Here is a 22177-nt window from a genome sequence, read left to right as displayed (position 1 = left end):
AATTATAACTTAAGGACAATTTTTTTATTTACTTTTAGTTAACCCCTAAAATTATATTTAATAATAAAAATAATTTCATAAAATTTAATATATATACTAGAGCCTAGTTACAGAACTTTTTATTAAAAAGTTAAAATAAATATTATGTTTTTTCAATAATTATATTGATAGCGTCTTATGTAGTTAAAGGTTAAATAGTAATTTTTTATTAAATATTTAACATTAATTAAGATACTTTTATTATTTTCACAATCTTCACAATCATGTTGTGTCTTAAAAATTTCTAAATAAATGTGGTTAGTGTGTCTGACAGTTCTCAGACACAAAATGAAAATTTCTAATGCAAAGAAAGAATTGAAGACTCGTGATTCACATTTAGTTGAATTTAATTAATGCACTAGTCTATATCCATTTGTGCTTTTAATTTTATTTTATTTTTATATTATTAAGGGAACTTTAAGTCTAACTTAACCTCATAAAATTGGTTTATGGGGTAAGGTTTTCATCCACTTATATACAGTGAAATATTATCATCTTATAAGATAAGCTTTAAATGACTTTGATTCCAGATTACAAAATGGACTTTAAGCTTAACTCAAGCTCGTAAAACCGGCTCATGGGGTGAGGTTTGCATCTACTTATATACAATATGAAATATTCTCATCTGTTGGAGATGACACATCGACTAGAGATTTTAAATGACTCTGATACCATATTAGAAAGTGAACTTTAAGCCTAACTCAACCCCATAAAACCGGGCTCATAGGGTTGAGGTTTGCACCCACTTATATACAATGAAAGGCTCTAATCTCTAGTCGATGTGGGATCTCTAACACACCCCCTCACGCCGAGACTGCCAACTCGTGCGTGAGACTATATATTATGGGTAGTCCGATAGCGGGTGACACGATAGGCCCAACAAATACTCGCTAGGATATGCTCAAAATGACTCTGATACCATATTACAGTAAATGAAGATGAATATTCCTTGTCTGATGTGATGCTTTAATATAGCGTACATAATCACACGTAATCGTAATGAAGAAAGAGAGGTTTTGATGAACCCTAATTGTAGAGAAAAATAAATATAAAAGAAACTTTTATTCACTTGTATATTAGAGAGTAAAATACATAGTGTATATATAAGAAAAAGATTAAGACCTAGCTGAAACAGAGAAGGAAAGTTTGGTCAAACAAACAAAGCCCAATAATTTAAAATAGAAAATTAAATATATTAACATCATCTTTAATCGATGTGAGATTTCAACACTTTATCATTTTTATTTACTTTTATAATTGTTTCAATATAAACAATCTAGAGAAAAATATACTGAGTATAATTTTAATACTAAATTAATCTTCTTAACTGTTCTAATACTTATTAAAAATAATTGATATTTTACAAATTTTCCTGTTAGGGAGATGAGACATAGAGAACTGTTGACTGACTTCGTTTCCTTTCTTTCTATCGGATAGTTAGGACTTTAGCTTGCTCCTTCTCGCCTTAGCACTACTCCTTCAGGTCTCGGTCGCTCAATCTTAGGTGAATGCCGAATGGGGATACCTGCATAAGGCACTCCAACACTCAAATCAACAAAGGGTATTCAGTGCTTGTTTGTCAGAATATATTTAGTAATGATGTACCTTGTTCTTGGAATATGCATTATTTATATTATTTTAATGGACTTACTTTATTGGGCCGGATTAGTGGAGTGGATCGTGCTTAAGGACGTATTACCTAGTTCTTAAATGTGGTTTAACTTTGTTGATCTTGATTTGAGCGTTAATGAACTGGATGTGTCGGTCGACCCGCACGGACGTGCTGGACTCGGTCAACTCGATCATAAAGATCGAGTTATGATATTGACCGTTCGGTCCATACTAGTACACAAATAAAAAATAATTTTTATTTCTAAGGAATAAAAAAATAAATGAATAAAACCTATTGTGCGTATTTGTCTTATTATAGCACAGCACGTGATAATTATTAAGCAGAATAAATCTTCGACCATTTAATTTCTATTCATTGAAGAAAAATAAAGCAGCTTAACTAAGAACAAGACTAAAAATATCAATAAACAAAAATAGTTAAAATTACAGTTAAAATGTGCTGCACATATTGGTCATCACAAATTTCAACAGAAACTTGATTTGTAATTCTTTAATTATTTTACTTTTCCAAAAACTTTTAAGAATCAACTTTGGACATGATTTTATATGGATTGCTTGTCTCCAAATGCAAACAAAAGAAACGTTAATTATTGGGCGCTTTCCACTAATAACGTGCTTAAAGCTGATCATAACTCCCACTATATCACAATCTATGCCTCCAACTTTATTGTCAGCCGAAATACTCCTCTAATGGACACATGCTCAACTTTATTCCTCTCCAATAATCAAATTTCTCTCTTTCTTTTATCTTATAAGTTTAAAAATCTTTTTTATTTACTATAAATAAAATTAACTTAATCTTACATAATTGATTTATAAGATAAAATTTACATTTTTTCTATAGATAATTCAATAATAACTTAATAGACTTAACAAACTTTAATATTAATAGATTCTAGATGATTTAATATTATATTAAAAAAATAAACTTTAAATTTAAGTTAATTTTATAAAATTAATATCCAACATAAAATTTGTATTTATTTATATATTTTTAATCTTTAGTTCACGTGAGTTTTCAAATCCATGTGATCTCTAGCAAAACATTTTACATCCTTTAAAATATAAATTAGGATAGATATAATTTTTCCACAAATGTCTCCGGATTTCTCCTCATATATAATTCTAAAGATAAATTTCATAAGGAAACACATCACCATTCATATCTTCTTTTTGTTATTTTTTCCTTTATTCATGTGTGCTATAAGACAACACATGGTAGCATAGACAATAAGACACAGATTTATAGTATATTTTTTAAGTGCGTAATTGACCCATACAAAACATAGATATGTAGTTATGCATGCATTTTATCTTTATTTTGACCTTTGTGTTTTATTTAAATTAATTTCGCATATGTATAATTTTAAATTTACTACCTTAAATATTTATATTTTACTTAAAAAATTACTCAGAGACACTAAATCGGCTGAACACGAAAAATCTTCAGTTTTCCACCAGAATTCAAATCCTTTGAGTCACGAGCTGTACAATTCTTGATCACAGTATAGTACGATAGTAGGTAACACAGTCTTATTGTTCTGTTTTATATAATAAATGCTGCATGTGTTTTTATGAATATATAATAGGAATATTTTCTATAATCTACCATGGTATGAACCCGACAATGAAAAGAAATTTAGAAGATGAAGCAAAACACAAAAAAATAGACATGTGGTATCATTATTACAATAACATAAACGCGGAATGTACGTATGTTGGATTTGGGTCAACAACTGCATCAGCAAGGGTTGCAGCTTATAGACATATATACAGTATGAATTCTGATTTCTTCGTACATGAACATTAATGTTTTGTAAGGACAAAAGATAAAATCATTTCATTGATAATTAAATGGGAAATACAAAAAGATGTTAGTAATAGTAATGAAAGTGGTTACCTTTGCAAGAACATGCTCTACCTTAACAGTTAGTCTCCCAATAAATTCAATTTTAAAATGCAGAATAATGTGCAAGATCTGTCAATATTGCATAACAATTGATTCCAACTAAGTTAAAACAGGTTTTGTACTATATATTTATGAAAGTGTTACAATCCAATTCGAAATGCACGTCAGTAATGTCTACCCAACTTTGTTGGAAATTCAACATAGATAAAAATATTTTAAAATTATAAACTGATTTTATAAAATTAAGTTAATATACTATCAGAGTCATTTAGAGTCTATTATAGCGAGTGTTTGTTAGACTTATCAGACTACTCACTATCGAACTCTTATCGGACCACCCATAATATATAATGTCACATACGAGGAGTTAAAGGGTCTTGGTGTGAGGGAGTGTGTTGGAAATTTTACATCAACTAGAAATTGTTGGTTATTAATTCAGATTTTATTATTATTAATTTAGATTTTATTACCCTTAAACTATTTTACCGTTATATTGCATTAATGGTCAATTTACAGGCCTGTTAGTATTCTAGTTTATAGCTTCCAATAATTGTAATTATTATATATATGATTGAGTGAATAAAAATGAATAAGATCAGTTTTTCAATTCTGTGCAATTACGTTCAATCAGTTGCTACAATCTTTTGTCTTCTCTTATTTCCTTCAATTAGTTCCTACAACTGGTATCAGAGCTAGTCTGTGATCATGAACTCTACCCAATTATCAGTCTCTATCCTTAATGGAAAAAATTACAATCGGTGGTGTGTGCAAATGAGACTTTTGTTTGATTATCATGAGTTATGGGATGTCGTTGAAAGTGGAGTGTCTGCATTAGCTGCTAATGCAACTGAGGCGCAACGAGTAGCGCATCGTGACCAGAAGAAGAAGGACAATAAGGCTTTGTATCTCATTCATCAAGGGATGAATGACGAGACGTTTGAGCAGATAGAATGAGCAACAACTGTCAGTGAGGCTTGGACAATTTTGTCAACCAATTATAAAGGTGATGATAAGATCAAGAGGGTGCGTCTTCAAACCCTAAGACGCCAATATGAACTGCTGCAGATGGAAACCACAGAGACTATTGATGTCTATATAAATAAAGTTATTGCCTTGACAAATCAAATGAAGACCAATGGTGAAACACATTTGGAGCAGGCAAAGGTGGAAAAGATTTTGAGGTCTTTAACTCCCAGATTTGAACATGTTGTTGCCGCAATTGAAGAGGCCAATGACATTTCAAAAATGACAGTAAGGTTATTGTCTGGTTCTCTACGAGCGCGCATGAGCAACGGAGGAATGACAATAAGATTGAAAAAACAATTGAACAGGCTTTACAAGCACAAACCTCAATTGGTAGCTCCTATCATAAACATGGTAGCTATTTCAGCAAAGGTCGTGGTGGCCAGAATCATGGAGGCACTTGGCACGGGGAACGTGGTCGCAGAGGACGATGAGGCATTTATAATAAATCAAATGTTGAGTGTTATAATTGTGATAAACGTGGCCATTATGCAAATGAGTGCAGATCTAAAGGTGATAATCATGCTGCCAATTGTGCTCAAGAAGACAGTAATCACGTACAAGATGAGGAGGATCATACAGTACTAATGACAGCCACATCAAATGAAACCCCAAACAATGAGACTTGTATTTGGATACAGGTTGCACAAATCATATGTGTGGTCAGAAGGAGTTGTTTGCAGATTTGGATGACTCATTTCGCACAAAAGTGAAATTCGGTGATGGCAGGTTCGTTCCTGTGACTGGAAAAGGGCGAATTCTTATCAAATTGACGAATGGTGATCACAAGTACATCTATGATGTTTTCTATGTACCTGATATGAAAAGTAATTTGTTGAGTGTGGGACAACTGGCTGAGAAGGGTTATGAGATGCACATAGTTGAAAATAAATTATCAATTTTTGATAAAAAAAGGTAATTTGATTATTAAAACCTTTTTATCAAAAAACCGCATGTTTCCAGTAGATATTCAAATGGGTGATTTCAAGTGCTTGAATGCAATAGTGAATAATGAATTGTGGTTATGGCATTTACGCTTTGGGCACTTAAATTTTCAGAGTTTGGAAAATCTTTCCAAAAGAAATTTAGTGAATGGTTTACCCCATATTCATCACTCTGATCAATTGTGTGAGGCTTGCATTTTTGGAAAGAATAACAGGACACAATTTGTTAAGGATCCTTGGCGTGCAAAATTTCCTTTGGAGCTTGTTCATACAGATGTTTGTGGCCCGATGAACATATCATCAGTTGGAGGTAATAAGTATTTTTTAACCTTTATTGATGATTTTTCAAGGAAAACCTAGATTTATGTATTGAAAAGCAAGGATGAGGTATTCCACTGCTTATAAATATTTAAAGCATTTGTTGAAAGAGAGAGTGACAGACATATTAAGATGGTGCGTAGTGATGGAGGAAGTGAGTACAAGTCTAATGAATTCAAGAGGCACTGTGAAGAACTTGGGTTGCAACATAACATAACTTGCCCCTACACACCTCAACACAACGGAGTTGCTGAGAGAAAGAATAGAACAATCATGGACATGGCGAGGAGCATACTTAAAGCGAAAGGTATGCCAAATTATTTTTGGGTTGAGGTCGTAACGTGTGCGGTATATTTGATAAACAGATCACTCACTCGGAGTGTTCCTAACACAACTCCGATTGAGGCATGGAGTGGATTCAAACCCAATGTGCAACACTTGAAGGTATTTGGTCAATTACTTATGCTCATGTTCCCAATGCAACAAGATCAAAGTTGGATGATAAGGCAGTGAAGACCATTTTCATTGGATATAACCATATGGGATACAAATTGTACAATCCAATGACAAAGAAGGTGATTGTTAGTCGTGATGTTACATTTGCCGAAGATGAGGAATGGCAATGGAATGCAACAACTGAAATGGATTCAAAAAAATGATATATTTACGTTTTGAACGATGATGTGGAAGATAGAGTCACTCTTGAAGCACCTGTAGTTCAACCTGAAGTTGTAATTCAACCTGAAGTTGCAACTCCAATTGCAACTATGATGGAGCGACCAAGAAGGAAACAACGACAACATGTATATCTTCAAGATTGAGAAGTAAATCTTGATGATGAAGTTGATGACAATGGAGATTTTGTTCACTTTGCTTTTCTTGCAGAATCAGAACCTGTGAGACTTGCCGATGCCATTCAACACCCCAAATGGCAAAAGGCTATGAATGAAGAATTGATGGCAATTGAGAAAAACAATATCATGACTCAAATTGGGAAGATTGTTCCAAATTAGAATTAAGGGAGGATGTTGGTTATTAATTCAGATTTTATTATTATTAATTCAGATTTTATTACCTTAAACTATTTTACCGTTATATTGCATTAATGGTCAATTTACAGGCCTGTTAGTATTCTAGTTTATAGCTTCCACTAATTGTAATTATTATATATATGATTGAGTGAATCAAAATGAATAAGATAATTCTGTGCAATTACGTTCAATCAGTTGCTATAATCTTTTATCTTCTCTTATTTCCTTCAATTAGTTCCTACATAAATAAGAACATTTGAAAGTATATAAGTAGGTGCAAATTTCACTTTACAAGTCGATTTTAAAGTTGAGTTAAACTTAAAAGTTCATTTCTTAATGAACTTACCCATTTTATTACATACAAATAGGTCTAGAGTTTCACCTTCCTCAACTTAAAACATTAATGAGATATACTACCACCCCTTAAGAAATGGTCAAACCAACTTTCAAATAAACAAGTAGCCAAAACACTAATTTGAAAAAGCCTCATATTTACAAAATAAGAAGAAAAGGGCTTAATATTAGGGTGGTCGCAAGGGAGGGATGGTGACAAGAGAGTGTTGTCACAACGATTGAAACATTGAGAACACTAGCTAGTGTAAGATAGTATTTTCAAGGTTTAGTAATGGCAAAATAATGTCAGACAATAGTGTAAAATAATATTTTTTACTTTAGTTATTTTAGCAAAATAATGTCACTTATTAAACTAATGTAATTGTAGTGATGTAAAAATACAATTATATCCTAATTTTAGAAACAATGTAGTTCAATTCTTTAGTGTCACTTATGAGTATACCCCATCCACATGTAAAAGCTCACATTATATGTTGATTATCGCTATAATATTAACAAAACAAAGATAATACATTTAATCACTACAAATACTAGTGAAAAAAAAGGTTATTTATTTTTACGACAGACTTTTCTAGTCACGAAGTAAAATAAGCACAATGAAAATTTTAAAAATAGATCGAAATTTTTTATTTTGGATCACGTAGGATTTGATGTAAAATTGTTTATATTCTTGATGCAAACCTCTTCTTCTTCACTTCTTCTATAGTAAAATAATACTTTCACTTCTTCTATCTCGTTTTTACTCCAGTGATAGTTGTGATGAGGCTGTGAAGGCTTCCATATTGATTAGCTCACTTGCTTCATTGGTTCCTTGTGATTGATTTTGTGTATTGATTGTTTCTATCCGATTGGATTGAGTTTTCGTGCTTCAAGGTGATTAATGGTATAAATCTCTCATTTGTTTTTTAAATTGATTGATTGTTTTTGGGAGTTCAATTACAACAATGCATGAATGTCTCCCCTAAATTATTGTTGGTTATTCTTGATATTGAAATTGTATAATGTTATTTAGATTTATAATTTTTATATATTAAAATAAATTTATTAAAATGTTTATTAAATGTTTAAAATTCACTATAAGTTAATTTTTAATGAGTAATAATATGCACTTCCATCTCATTTTTTTTGGTATCTTTTCTTATGTTTTGGATTACATCACATTATATATCATATCTATAAATTGTTTTTAAAATCTATATTTTTTTACTTCTCCTTCAATCCATCTAAAATGTGATGCATCAATTAATCCTTTTGAATGGATAAATGTTGACATCTAAAGTTTCTAATGTGCTTTTGTTCAACTCCTAACTTTAGGAAGTGAACTTTAAATTTAATTTAACTTTATAAAATTAGTTCAAGATTTATCATTATTTAAATAATATATAATATTTTCTTATCTTTAGTCCACATGTAATATTAAGAAATAAATTTTAAATTAACTTAACATTACCTATTACCTATAAGTAAAATTTACACTAAATTATATATTATAAAATATATTTATATCTAGACCATTATCACTTTACTTCACTCCTTTCTTTTCTTTCTTTTGCATCCATTTCTCATTTCTCATTTCTCATGTGAAATGCACTCGTATATCAACACTCTTCATTGTTTAATCAGTACTACTATAAATTATTATTATTTTGATTAAAGTCAAAATATATTGTAAGATCTAGTAAAGAGTATACCATATGAATCACATTATATTAGTGAAAGTCGAATAAAGTGTGACCTGCATACTTTTCGAAGTTTATTTCAGTATATTTGATTTGATTTTGAAATATAATTTTCCATTTAGTATGAGAGACCACCGACCAGCCATTAACGTGGAAAACGAAAGTGACCCAAAACACGCAGGGGCTCCGAACACGCTTATCAATTTTGAATAAAAATGTGCAATACTGAACTCCATGATAGAGATATTCATTTAATTATATATTTAACTGTTATATACTTATATATATATATATGCAGTTTTTTTTATCTATTTCTTCTTTCCTTATTTTACTGTATTTTGTTAATGATCAACATCACGTTATTTTACTTTTTCAATAGTAAAATAAAAATGGTGTTGGAGATCACACATCGACTAAAAATTAGAGTCTTTCATAGTATATAAGTGGGTGCAAACATCATCCCATGAGCTGGTTTTATGGAATTGTGTTAGACTTAAAGTTCACTTCGTAATATGGTATCAGAGTCATTTCGAGTCTATCCTAGCGAGTGATTGTTACTCTGGATGTGTTGGAGATCCCACATCGACTAGAGATCCACTTCATTGTATATAAGTGGGTGTAAACCTTACCCCATGAGTTGGTTTTCCAGGGTTGAATTAGGCTTAAAGTTTATTTCATAATAAATGGATTAAGAATTAAATACAAATAAAATAGTATTTTTAAAAAAAATACATAATCGTTAATATTCTAAAAATTCATCTATTATTATGTGTTTACTAAAATAATGAATATGATACATTTTAAAGTTGGTTAATTTAAGATTTATTCATAAAGAATCTTTTCATTAGAATAGACATTTTAGGTATAATAGACTTTCTTCTTGTCCGTTCTTAGGATTATTTTTGAATAGATATAGTCTACCTATGTATCGTTTTTGTTAATATATGAATTTTGGTTTAATACTCCCGTGTTTTTTTTTAATAATATTTTTTTTATGTAATGACAAATGATTGTTGTTACTTGAGGTGTAATCGTAATTGAGATCTTAAGTTGCATAGTAATGCATAACATAAATTTTTTTATTTAAAATAAAATTCTTAACCCTAAAAAATATCAAAAAGGGGCAAAATAGTCACCCAAAATGAAAATTGTAAATCTGGGTTGTAAAATTATAGATTGATGGTTTAGATTAAATACTAGTTAGTAATTATATTATTATTTAAAAACTTATGCACATTTAGGCTTTATTTTATTATTTAAGTATAATTTAATAGTGTAAGTTTGTAATTTTTTATGTTAGAAACAACGAGAGTTCTTTATTTATATATATATATATATATATATATATATATATATATATATATATATATCCACGAAAAATTCAATCAAATATGTGTGTAAGTGAAGTTATTCAATATATATTTTAAGTCAATGGTCCAAGGCACTAACCAAGCAATAACAGAAGCGTGAAATGAAATCAAATATGGAATAAAATGACTAAAGTGATAAACATGGATATAGTAATAACAATATTTTTATATTTTTACATTTATACGAATCAGTAAAGTAAATGAATTAGTGAATAATTATTGTTTTATATTTTTAAATTGAAAGCTTTGGTACAATGTTGATTTTTTTTAAAAAAATTATTATATATTTTGGATATGGTAGGTGCTGCCAAGGACCGCGAATGACCATGACCTTTTATATATTAGGAGACTTGTCTAAAGAATAATGAATTGAATATAAAATTCTCAGGTACTTAGTTGAAACTATAACAGAAATTGAGTGAAAGACTTGATGTTAGCACCGAAAGAGGAAGAATCCGAATTATAATAGAACACGAAAAAGGGAAGAATAAAGCATAATAATTCCACCTTTTTGCGTCCTACAACGCGATTCTAGTTTCTAAGTAGCTTCTTCCACCGTTGCTGAGTATCGCACTTTCACGTTTCTACATGTGTCACACAATGTTTCATTTTGTGCTCAAAATCATTCAATTACAACTAATTTTATAAATTAAAATAATTAATTATTATTAAATTAAATTAAAAATTAAAAAAATTATTGATATTTAAATTAGTTTTTATTATTAATAAAAATTTATAAAATAATTTTTAAATTAATATTTAACTATTAGTTATTAAAATTTTATCACTAATATCTTATATCATAAATTAGTCTCTAAAAAATTAATTTAAATCAATTTAAAATATAAAATATTAGTAATTAAAATTTTTATAGTTAATTTAAATATCAATTTAAAAATTATTTTATAATTTTTTATTAATAATAAAAACCATTTTTTATATTAATAATTTTTTAATTTTTAAAATAATATCTAATTTAGTTAATATAGTGAATTTGACGTATTATTTTAATTATAATTTCAAAACTTCATCATTGTTATAAACCTAATTATAAGTTTTTTTTCCTTCTTATTGGGGTGAGTTATTGAAAGGTCAAGTTAAAGTCGTGTAGATATGAATGAAAGATATAATGTTACATAACTCCTTTTCATTTTAGTTCATATTCCAATTACCATTAATTGTCTATATTTGATTCGTCCGTGTCTAATTCGTGTTTGTCAAAATTATCTGAAAAGTCAACTCTAAACAAGCAAAACTCAGCTTTGGTTTGACTCTACAACAAGAAGTCAATTCAAACTTAAGCTTAACAAATACAAATTAACAAGATATATGAAGAGAAAATTAATACTACATTTAATCAAGAAAACAAAGAATGTATTAAACTATTAATTAATAGAAAACTTTTCCGTGGATGAGACTTTGTAGTAACATTTTTTTACATACTGTAGGTTTGAAAGGAATAAAAAGAATGATTTTAAGTGTATGTGTATAAATTCTGTCTCGTGTATAATACGTATGCCAAATTAGAAGAAGTCCTTTCAGTATAAGATTACGGCAGCACTAATTACTGACTTTCAAAAGGTAAAAATGTAAGATGATTTGTATAAGTATCTCTATTTCAAAGAAAGTATTATTTTTTATCTTTAAAGTTAATCTTTATTTAATATTTTTTAATGTAAAATAATGTACATTTATTTTAATATTAATTAAATATGATAAATAGTCAAAATTAAAAATTATTTAATGATCCCATAACTATTAAAGAAATCCTGTATGTCTTTTAATCTGAATTAAATAAATACGATAAGAACTTGATTTATATTATACGTAAATTTGATTTATATGTCAAAGGAATTTTTAATCCTGAGTTTTAAAAATAATTATCTCCACTAAAGTAAAATTCCTCATAATATCTTTTACTGATTCCTAGTCTCTGAAACCGAGTGCACATTATTTTAAACAAAGTCTGAGACTACCTTGGATTGAGGAGGGATAAGTATGAACATACATTTATACATTTTATAATTTTTCACACTCTTTAGATATGCTTTGAAAACATAATAAAATATTAATGAATGTGTAGAGTTAAGTGAGTTTAAGTATAATAGTTCCATTCAACTCAAATAGCGTTTTCTTTAATGAAGAGTATCATTGTCTAAAAAAATATTCTTGTGCAGAGATAATGAAGTATGATTATTAATATTTTTTTAATACTTTGGTCAAATTAAAGATTACACTATTTCTATGTATGAGGAAGACATCTAGTAATTTCCATTACTTGATCAATTTATTCATCTTTAAAGACTGTGGAATTGATAATATGGATTTTAATTATTATATATTTCAAAAGGAATAATACAAGTGATTCGTTGCCAAATGGCTTGATATGTAGTTTCTGGTTAATAGTGCAATAAGATCATATGACTCAGAGTATTATCAACTGAACAAGTCAGAATTGGTATTTAGAGTACCAAGCATGTGATGACTCTCTTTTTCCATCAATGGGTTTTTTAGGTTTTGAAATATTCCTGTAGTTTTTTATAAAAACTAAAATAGTATATGTGCTTTATAATTATTATAAAATTATTATTATTTTAAATATGTTTTTAATATGACTATTTTTAGTCCCTATAAGAATATTTGTTAATTTTAATTTTTATACTTTCTTATAATTTTATCTTTAATTATGGTATTTTGTAAATTCTCATAAAATAAAACACTCAAATAACCCTTTCTTCCTTCCATCTTTAACTTTTCTTCCTCCAAATCTCATTTATTCCAGAATTTGCTTGTACGATACCTAAGGAACCATAGATCAATCATATATCTAATTGTAATTTCAAACCGAGTAAGATCCTATTTACTCTAAAGATTTCTTGTTCTCTGTCTTTTTCTATGTATGTTTTTATCATCAATCTTGATGGGGTTAGAGAAAAGTGATCATCTCAACTTGTTTTATCATATACTGAAATTCTGCTATATTTGGATAATTTGCTCTAGGTCTCCAGGTTTTATGTAACATTATTGATTAAACTTGGGAGATTATTTTAAATTCAAGCATTCTAGGTAAGGAAAGCTAAATTTAACTTTTCAATAGTACCCTAGGTTAGAGGATCTATATGTGATGATGTGGTCATAAGTTATTCCAAATTTCTCTTGCAGAGTTTGTTTTGTTAAGTGAAATAGTGTAATCTTGATAAAAATGGTTTGAAGTTTTAAACAATTTGAAAATAGGTTGACTATTTAGTTTAGTGTAAAGGGTATTTTTAAAACTTAAGTCTTGGATTTAATTGTCAAATTATGATTTAAATGAGATAGAGTAGTATATATAAATTAAGACATTATAGATTTTTGACAAATTTTCACTTTTGGAGTGCTCTCTACCCCAAATTGCGCTCAACACCAACTTTGTGCACTCAACGTCAGTCCCATGTGCTCAAGCGAATTGAGGTGCAGTTTTTGGGGGTGATATTGGCCTCAAATCCACTCAACACTAGCTTTTTGCATCTTGCACTCGGCGCTAGTACCTTGCACTTAGTGCATCTTCCTGAACTCAAGCTCCAACTCCCTCTGCCTAGCGCCAACTCCCTAAGCTGAAGCCATTTTTTCAACATTAGTTATTTTCGCTTAGTTGCCTTTTTGTTTCTTTTCTATAGGTCTTGAAATTTAATTAAATCTTCTAATAATTTATAATTTTGTAAGTTATAAATGATCATAACTTTCTAAGACCAATACTTGATTATATTCATGCAACTTATGTGTTTAAAATAAGTAAATCTAACACTTATCAAAATATAAAGTAAATATTAATGTATGTGTTCAATTGATTTGTGAAATGTTTAAATTATATGTATTGCATAAGGATGATGGATTTGTATGAAATTGAGGTCATACATTTGAGATACTATATGGATTGTTGTTTGATTTGTGTATTAAGTATTGACACTTATGTTTTAAATGAGATTCTCTAGTTTCATTGATAGTCTAGGTCACATAGGCTAAGACATCAGGTGGTGAGAAGTTGATGAAAGAATTCATTACACCCCGTGACCCATTGTAGACACGCGGTATTAAATGTTTTGAACTTATCCTGATCATTTATCTTATACTCGCCCTTAAATCTAAGTATTGGATATTAAATTAGATGTTAATATCTAGTAGAACCTACTTAATACGAGTCTTCTGGAAGACGTTAGTTGATATTTTGTTTGTTGAATATCTTTGAAGTATAAATCCATGTGTGATCTATATGATTGTTTTATATTGGTGTTGGAATGAAATTAAATCATTGTGGTATGTCTATGCTTGTATATGAATTTCAAACATTAATGTTTATTTTACTTATACTTTTGTATGTTAGAACTTTATTTTATTAACTTGTCCTTGTTCTTTTTGTTATTTTGTACCCTATGATGATTGTCCTATATACATGAGAATATACAACAACATCTAAAATATTATACATTGTATTTGGTTTAGTCTCGTAAATGTTTTGTATTTATATAAGTTTTAACTATGTAAGATAAGTATATTTTAAAATACTAATATGCCTGGTATAAACCCTTTGTTAACAAAGGTTTACAACATGTTAGATATGGCATTTTAGAATGTTATAAATTTAATGCTAAAATAAAAAATATTAGTTAAAATATAATTAAATTAATAGAGTATTTTAAATAAAAATAATTAATTTTTAAGTATGTAAATATTTTTTATTTTAACTAATGATTTACTTGTTGATATAATATTTTATTAAAAATAATTACAATTTACTTAAACATGTATAATTTATTTTTTATATATTAATTTTGATATTCTAATCTTGAATGATTGTTAAATAATATATTTTCTAATATATTTTAAATAAGAATTTTATCTCTAAGGACTTGTTTGCTTATGTGGATGTATTGTTCACAAATAAAGATGTGAGAGGATATCAATTGTTTGGATACATGATTTTGTCCGGAAGAGAATGAGATGATATAAGTGTGAATAGTAAGTATCATCTCCCCTTCAAATAAAGAGAAACAAAGGAAAAAGTCATGTGAGTATGGGGTTATTTTCGAATTTACCCATATTAAATAAATTTAACCAACACAAATATTTTAATAAAATGAAATAATAATAATTAATAATAAAATAAAATTTTAATACAAAAAATATATACTTATTTATAATAAACAAATTATATAATTATTATTATTATAAATATAATAATACTATTTATATTTAATACAAAATGATTTTCTAATTACAATTTTAAAATTTATGAATATTTAAATTATTTATTTCTATATAACAATTGACAAATTTTACATACATTCAAAATTTTACATGTAAATTATTTTTTTGTCAAGTAACTCTTTTTTTCATAAATTAATTATTGAACTATATCAGATTATACTACTAATAGTTTTAATTCATCCAAATTTACATAAAAATACCCAATATTTGATTATTCTATTTTTTGAAAGACAATGATAAATTTGTAATCTTACATTTTATACATTTAAAAAAAATATCCCCCCAACTATCACATTAGTCACAAACTTTAATAAATTTTCATCACAAATTCACTCTAACATATTCCAAACCAAACACACTAACTTTCTTCATATTTTCCTTTCAAATCCTCATACTTACACTCCTCATATCCTCACACTTCCACTCCTCAATCCAAACACAACCTAAAGATGAAAAATATGTGTTTTATATTTTATTTTTATTTTTATTTTTTTACACAATTTAAAATTAACAAAAAAAATTATAAATACTAAAATAATATTGAATAATAATTGTAACCTAAAAAATATTTAATTTAGTAATTTTATATTAGTTTTAAATTGTGTAAGGATATAAAAAGAAAAATGTAATAATTTTTTTTATTGTATACAAATTTAATATATTATAACTATTAATTCTAAAAGTAAAAACATATTTTATTGTTGGTGTTTTGAGATAAAATTTATGTATATGATATATATTAAAAAATATTTTATAGTGATTTAATATCATAATATTAAAATTAATGTATAGAATAATACTAAAATTAATGTATGTATTAAAAATAGTCTTTATACAAGAACTTTAGTTTTGTTAATTTTATTTGAATTCTGTCATTAAACTAATTAAGCATGTGTTTTATCTTTAGTAATTATCATGTATGCTTATTTTATTAAAATAAAAATATATAATTAACAATATAATTATTCCAACTCTATTTACATGTATTTTAAATCTACATTTTTTTACTGCATATTAACATATTAACAGACTTGACAGAAGTTTAAATAAAACAACTAAGGGAATAATTTTTTTTGTACTTAGACAAAAAAATTATTATGCTAAAAAAAATATGTCAATATTTAATGATCAAGATCATTAAAAGTCATTCTCGAAAAGGATTTTTCCACGTGTTCATCATAAACTTCTTGATCAAAAAGAACATACTACCTTAGGATAAGGCATTGCATAACATGAGTTTGGGGTGACATTTTAAACTGATTTTCATAAAAACAAGTATCACAAATATAATTGTGGTATTATTTTAGAAATTTTTCCATAAATAATACATTTAAAAAAAAATCCAAAATGGACCACGGAACTTTATTTCCCAAATAGCATCAATCACCGTTCATAGTAGAAATTGGGTTCCAGGTGATCGAATTTTCACCTCCTTTTTGGGTTGGGTGCTTCTTCCTGCACCTCCATCCCTTCTTCAGCCACCCCCATATACTTTTAAAATTCCAAATTTGTCCTTCAGTAAAAAAAGATAAAAATAGAAAATTTGTTTTACTTTCTACTCATAGTGAAAACGAAGAACGAAGGTGTTTGGTCTTGGTGCTTGGTGCTTGCCCGTGGTGCTTGTGGTGGTGCTTGTGGTGGTAACTGTGGAGGTGGTGGTGGTAACCGTGGAGGTGGTGCTGTTGCTGTGGTGGGTGGTCTTCCCTGCGCTCTTCCGTTCAGGTAAGTCTTTCGTGCTTTAAACACATTTCTCCGGATTGGGTTAATCCGCTAGATCACCGGATTGTATAATCCGTGCAATGAATCCACCCCTATAATCCGGAATGTTTTCACAATCCGTAAGACAATATTAAATTGTTCCGGATTAGTTAAAGCTGGGGTAAACCGGATCCAGAACAAAGATATTCACTTTTCTGGATTGTATAATCCGGTACATTAAAATGAACTATGGATTACGTAATCCGGAAGTCATTTTAGAACTTTAAATATGACTTACGGATTATGTAATCCGGAATGCAATTTGCTGTTTTAATTTGACTTATGGATTAAATAATCCGGAAGTCACTTTGAAGTTGTGAAATGCATTACGGATTATCTAATCTGGAAGGTACTATTTTACTTATGGATTACACTATCCGGAAGGGTAATTGAATGTTGTTTTTATTTTGCATACTTGTTTGAATTTATGAAAATTAGAATAAAATAGAAATTTATGTTTTATGAATGAAGGTTTAAGTATGGACGTGGAGGTTGGATTGATTACAAAAAGATCGGATGAAGTAGAAATGATATATATGGAAGAATTAATGAATTCTGTGCATCAACATGAATTAGTTGAAGAGGATTATGGTACTCATTTTACAACAGATGAGGTGAATAAAATTTCATTCTATTTATGTTTATTGCTTTATAATTTGAAGAAGTGTTTTTGTAATATTGTTGGAATAACTTTGTGTAGGTTTTTCCTTCGCGAGAAGACTTACTTGAATGGGTCCGTAGGGTTGCTTATAGACTTGGTTTTGTGATTGTCATTATTAGGTCTGACATAGCAAATGGGAAGCAAGGGAGAAAAACATATGTCTTGTTAGGTTGTGAAAGGGGGGGTAGTTACAGAAAGTATAAGGATGGTTTGGAGGTTACTGTAACTGGTACTCGAAAATGTCAATGTCCCTTTAAATTGCGAGGTAAACCTATTGGAAAGGGTCAAGGTTGGGTACTTAAGGTAATATGTGGTACTCATAATCATGATTTGTATGATACATTAGTTGGTCATCCATATGCGGGCAGATTAAAAGCGAATGAACATTCCATGCTTGTTGATATGACTAAAAGCATGGTTAAACCGAGTAGCATACTACGTACTTTGAAGGAGAATAATGAGGATAATATGACAACAATAAAGCAAGTATACAATGCAAGATACTCATACAAGAGATCAGTTAGAGGACCACGAACTGAATTACAACAATTAATGATGTTGTTAGACCGTGACAACTATCTTCACTGGAGTACGTGTCATGAGTCTTCCAATATTGTTAGTGATATTTTTTTGGACTCATCCTGATGCTGTGAAACTTTTGAATGCATTTAACATTGTATTCTTGATGGATACGACTTACAAAACAAACAAGTATCGACTGCCTTTGCTTGAGATTGTTGGTGTGACTTGTACAGGTTTGTCCTTTTCTGCTGGTTTTGCATTCTTATCTAGCGAGAAGGAAAAGAACTTCATATGGGCACTACAAAAATTTAGAGGGTCACTTTTGACATCGCATGTGGGGCCTGAAGTCATTGTTTGTGATAGAGATCTTGCTTTGATGAATGCCATCAATATTGTGTTTCCTAAAGCAAGAAACCTTCTTTGTCGGTTTCATATCAATAAGAATGTTAAAGCAAAGTGTAAAATGTTGGTTGATTCTGTCGAGGCTTGGGAAGTTGTGATGGATTCATGGAGGACTATCATTGATTGTACAGATATTGCTCAATTTGATGAGTTTGTTAAAAGTTTTGAAACTATTTGTTCACCGTGGCCATTACTTGTTGAATATGTGAAGAACACATGGATTATTCCGCATAAAGAAAAATTTGTAAAGTGTTGGACAGATTCATTAATGCATTTGGGAAATACAACATCAAACAGGTATATCAATGCCTTTACTTTGTTTAATTCATTATAACGTCTAATTGTTTTATGTTTTATACTTATACAGGGTTGAATCAGCTCATTGGTCTTTGAAACGAATATTACAAAATAGCATGGGAGACTTGTGCTCATGTTGGGATGTTATCAAGCATGTTATTATACTTCAACATAATGAAATCAAGGCATCCTTTGAAATGAGTCTACATGTGATAGGACACACATTCAATGTGCAGTTGTACAAGATGTTGGTTGGCTTTGTATCTAAACATGCTTTGATTCTCATTGCTGAAGAGTTTGATCGGGTCAATGATGTGGGGTTTGATAGTGAATGTTGTGGATGTGTACTTAGATGGACTCACGGATTACCATGTGCTTGTCAATTAGCCAGATATGCTATGGGTGTCATTCCTCTTAGTGAAGTTCATGTTATGTGGACGAGACTAAGCTTTTCAGATTTATCTGAATGTGATTCATCATCTGAGTTGTCAATTCAACAAGAATGGGATGTCATTCTATCCCGGTTCAAACAGGTTGACCTGTGTGGCAAAGTGACAATTAAAAATAAGTTGCGTGAAATTGCCTACCCAGACATGACAACATTATGTGCACCACTTAATGTAGTCAAGACAAAAGGATCCCAAAAGAGTCAAACAAACAAATTTCAGAGGTCTACAAAACGCATCCCTTCATATTTTGAGCATGTAGATCGCATCCATATTGTAAATGATAGCTCATCATCTTTGAAGACTCCTAAGGGAAAGGTTAAGGTGACGGCCAACACCAATGCAATTCCCATGCTTAATCAATTTCATCCGAAATATCACCCTTATATTTTGGATGTAATAGATGTTAAAGCAGATGGACATTGTGGGTTTCGTGCTATTGCCTCCTTGTTGGGGATGGGTGAAGAGTCATGGCCACTTATCAGAATGGATTTATTCAAAGAAATATCTCAGTGGCGTGAAGAATATGCAACATTATTAGGTGGTCATCAACGGGTAGAACATATCAAGAGATCCCTACTAGTGGATGAGTTGTCAGTGGTAAGTGTATATTCATAGGAGTCATGTGCATTGATTAATTGAACTTGTATGCTATCTAATTTCATTATGGTATTTTGCAGGCTAGTGTTGACAAATGGATGACAATACCGGATATGGGATACTTAATAGCAAGCAGATACAATATTATCTTAGTTTGTTTGTCTTTGAAACAAAATATTACTATTTTCCCATTACGTACTGCACCCCCTACCGATGTTGGTCTACACCGATTACTATGTATTGGTCATGTATATGATTCACACTTTGTGCAGGTAAAAATGGTTGATGATTGTCCCATACCTACCGCTGACATTTTATGGTGTACACATTGTTACCCAGAGGCAAGGTTATGGTCATCATATTACGTTGGTAGGATGCAATCTTTTACCCAATTAATTAGTATTAGTCCGACATATGTGAACCTTGGAGACGATTGATGTAGACATAATTTATAATGTGAGGTTCTTATTCATAATTTATTACTTAACTTTTGATTTATAATTTATTACTTCATTTCTGATTCATAATGAATTGGTGTTTATGTCAGATAAAAATAAAATAGCAAACACTACAACATAAATTAATTAAACCATATTGTACACATACAAAGTTATTATTATTACAATCATGTAATAAAACAAAATATCAACGACGTCCACGAACATTACGTGATCGTCTAGTGTACACCGCCCCATCATCTGTCACGCTTTGGGCTAAATGCAGTGCTGCCTCTGTACTCTCATATGCGTCAGTGCCTTTAGTGACCTGACGACAATCTATCATGCGTTGGAGAATACTAACAATGCGCCTAAATATACCCTGCACCAAATTCAAAATAAATTAAACTTCTCAAATATATTGTTTAATCACATAACAATAAAAAAAAACTTACCGAATGTGCACGCTCATCTTGAGACGAGAGACCTGCCTGCTCAGCATTTGGACTACGAAGGTGACGACGTGGTACAACACTGGGTCGATCTCCAAGCTCACCTCTGCGAATGTATGGGTGTGACACCGTCCTGAACCAAGACATGTACTCAGGAACACATGCAGATGGACTAGAAGCAGCTGTTAAACCTGTCACCAAGTAGTGATCAAATTGCAACCACCTTTGATCAATGACATGTGCACCAGGACTCTCAGTCGGCATCGGTGATGGTGGAATGCTCTGCTCGTAGCCAAATTGGCGCAACACACGCTCGGGCATATGTCTCTGTGATAAGCTGCCCAATCGTAGGTGACCCGAGAATAAATAAATGGTCTCAAATGGCCTGCTCAATCTGTGGTCCTCATATGGAGTCCAGATGACGTCATCGTGTGTGAGCCCATCCAACTGCACCCGCACATCACCAACCGCACAAATCTGATGGGCAACAATGTATCGTGCTACCCGTGGATGTACCTCGTCATATGAGGGATTAATATCCCTTCTTCCCATGCCCGAGAAGTGCTCATAAATCCATGCCTGCGTAATTCCATTATATTAATTATAAAATATTTAATACAAAAAATTATGGATTGTAACATGTGATTGCTAATTATTTGTATGGTTTCATACCTGAACAAGTGTCACATAACTGCCCAACTGCTTTGTGTTAAAGTAGGAGACATCCTTCAACTGCTCATATACATGTGTAAGTGCTGCTGCTCCCCATGCGTATCCACCGCACATACGAAGATTGTTGAATAACAACAAGTACGAAACAGATACATATGTGGCACTTTTATCTGCAAAAATAGTGCATCCAACCACATGCAACAAGTAAGCTCTAGCAGCACACTCCCAAGCCTCTTGAGCGCAACATTCCGCATATATATCTCGAAGCCAACTCAATCGTACGTTGACGCCTCGACACTGCCTCATTTCAGCCTTCCCACGAGTCTCCTCCACCCCTAATAACTCAGTTAAAATAGTTGCAGCTCCGTTGTACTCTAAGGGCACATA

The 22177-nt window shown here is 30.1% G+C and overlaps 1 pseudogene; it reads left to right on the top strand.

Moving 5' to 3' along the window:
- The first annotated feature begins 4954 nt into the window (after nt 1-4954).
- Nucleotides 4955-20666, top strand: LOC150028872 (uncharacterized; annotated as a pseudogene).
- The last annotated feature ends 1511 nt before the right edge of the window (nt 20667-22177 follow it).

The sequence above is a fragment of the Phaseolus vulgaris genome, chromosome 3, assembly GCF_051622355.1.
Source record: "Phaseolus vulgaris cultivar YP4 chromosome 3, ASM5162235v1, whole genome shotgun sequence".
Classification (NCBI taxonomy): domain Eukaryota; kingdom Viridiplantae; phylum Streptophyta; class Magnoliopsida; order Fabales; family Fabaceae; genus Phaseolus; species Phaseolus vulgaris.
Note: the sequence above shows the minus strand (reverse complement) of the source record. Positions and strands in the feature narration are given on the sequence as shown.